This window comes from Onychomys torridus, chromosome 16, assembly GCF_903995425.1.
Source record: "Onychomys torridus chromosome 16, mOncTor1.1, whole genome shotgun sequence".
Classification (NCBI taxonomy): Eukaryota; Metazoa; Chordata; class Mammalia; order Rodentia; family Cricetidae; genus Onychomys; species Onychomys torridus.
This window is the reverse complement of record NC_050458.1, coordinates 10,986,258-10,988,795: the sequence shown is the minus strand read 5'-3', so window position 1 is coordinate 10,988,795 and position 2,538 is coordinate 10,986,258. Positions and strand designations below refer to the sequence as shown.

At 34.8% G+C, this 2,538-nt stretch overlaps 1 non-coding gene across 1 annotated transcript; it reads right to left on the bottom strand.

The window, feature by feature from the left end:
- Nucleotides 1–791: 791 nt before the first annotated feature.
- Nucleotides 792–898, bottom strand: LOC118597549. The gene has a single exon (XR_004946850.1). It is a non-coding gene; the product is annotated as a U6 spliceosomal RNA (small nuclear RNA).
- Between the last annotated feature and the right edge of the window lie 1,640 nt (nucleotides 899–2,538).

Below are 2,538 nucleotides of genomic sequence, written 5' to 3'. Positions count from 1 at the left end.
TTTTTCTGTTGTTGAAATCTAACTTTAAACCATGGTGGTCTGATAGAACACAGGAGGTTATTCCAATTGTTTTGTATCTGTTGAGATTTGCTTTGTGGCCAAGTATGTGCTCGATTTTTGAGAAGGTTCCATGGGGTGCTGAGAAGAAGTTATATTCTTTTATGTTCGGGTGGAATGTTCTGTAGATGTCGATTAAGTCCATTTGAGCCATAACATCAGTTCAGACCATTATGTCTCTGTTAAGTTTCAATTTGGCCAATCTGTCTAGAGTTGAAAGTGGGGTTTTGAAGTCTCCCACTATTAATGTGTGGGGTTTTATATGTGATTTAAGCTTCAGTAATGTTTCTTTTACATATGTGGGTGCCCTTGTGTTTGGGGCATAAATGTTCAGGATTGAGACTTCATCTTGGTGGATCTTTCCTGCGATGAGTATGTAATGTCCTTCATCATCTCTTTTGATTGATTTTAGTTTGAAGTCTATTTTGCTGGATATTAGAATGGCTACACCAGCTTGCTTCTTAAGACCATTTGATTGGAAAGTCTTTTCCCAGCCTTTTATTTTTACAAGGTATCTGTCTTTGAATTTGAGGTGTGTTTCTTGTATGCAGCAGAAAGATGGGTCCTGTTTTTGTATCCATTCTTTTAGTCTGTGTCTTTTTATAGGTGAATTAAGTCCATTGATATTAAGGGATATTAATGACCAGTGATTGTTCGTTCCTGTTATTATTTTTATTCCTTGGTGGTGGTGTGTGTGTACTTCTCTTCTTTGGGGTTTACTGCTGTGGTGTTTTAAAAATATGGAACGCTTCACAAATTTGCGTGTCATCCTTAAGATGGGGCCATGCTAATCTTCTCTGTATCGTTCCAATTTTAGTATATGTGCTGCCACAGCCAGCACCATTTTATTGATTTTTAAGCCAGTTTCTGGAAATGTTTTTAAGTTAGTTTCCAGTGTGCTTACAGAGGAACTCTGAGTTCAGAACAAACTCCAGGCTGATGACTATCTGTATTATTTTTCTATGATAACAATAATCAAAATGTTTTATTGATGATGAGAGATAGTACACTATGTATGCATTTCAGATCATTAATAACTGCCTATAAAATAAACTAATGAGTTAAAAGCACTGGTTCCTGAAGAGTGTACCAGGAAAAGATCATTTTCATGCATCTTAATCTATTTGCAATTAATGTTTTACAACTATTTCTTTGCACACAATACACTGATGAAAATAATATTTTACTTTCAATAATTCTGGGCCAAAAAAGTGAAAGGGGTTCTGAGGGATGTCCAAAAAACATGAGAAATTATTTTCAATAACGATTGAATCAAAAGCCTGAATATCTGAGAACCAAAAATGTAAATTTCTTTGTAGACTCGCTTCTCATCACAGGATGTGTGTATAATGTAAGCCATGGTAACTATCATTATTGTTCATATCCTAAAATTTCTTCAGAGAACATTAGCTTTCTGGCAATTCACATAAGCTAAATATCCCAAACTTTCATTCTCTGAATTAATGTTCTCCCCAGAAGGAAATATCTCTGATGCCTTCATTTCCAGAATTTGCTGTATTGTGATCTGCTTGAAATGTCAAAAGATATTTAAAATTAGGATTGCCAAGGGAAAGGTTTTAAATATCTGATTACCAGACTCCACATTAAACTGCTATGTAATGAAAAAAAATAGATGAGTCATCCAGTTTTGGAGACTTTGTAGGGCTTAAAATTTTTATTTGGCTTTTCAGATGATTTACTTTTTCTTTCCTTCCCTGACCATGGATGACCTATTGAAAAACACCAACTTCATAACTGTCTCAACAATTACTTCAGGAACACAAGAATACCTACTTAAATACCTACTTAAATCATACTTTTTATATAATCTCTGCTTGATGGATGAACTAGCACTTTTTACTAAGTTTTATCTAAACTATTTTATCTAAAATATTGTTTATTGTAAATGTCCCACCATCACAAATATCCTAACCCCGATATTATAAGATAGAAACATGTCTCCATACAAGTTGGGAACTTTAGCAGGTTTAAGCCAAGAGTTTTTCCAACGTCTCTACATAAGTCCTTAAGTTTATCCCAAATGTTAAAATACAAAAATAAAGTATTTACAATTAATATTTTGTTCTATTCTGCTATTTAAAATTCTGTCATTAAAACTGAAAAATTGTTACTAAATACCATTTGCATCACCTTTCAGGTACTTTAAATAAATTTTGACTAGAGGTTACATAAATGTGAGTAGTTGGATTAATATTGCTGCCTGCTTATATTAGTCACTTTTCCGTTGCTGTGGTAAAATGTCATAACCCAAAGCAACTTGCAGAATAAAGAATTCATTTTGGGCTTAGGGATCCAGGCAGGAGAGTTGATAATGATAGGGAGCCATGGCAGCAAGTTGTCAGATCGTGCTGTGGATATCGCTCTGTGTAAATAAAGTTCTGATTGGCCAGTGGCCAGGCAGGAAGTATAGGTGGGACAAGACAGAAGAGAATTCTGGGAGGTGGAAGGCTGGGTGGAGAG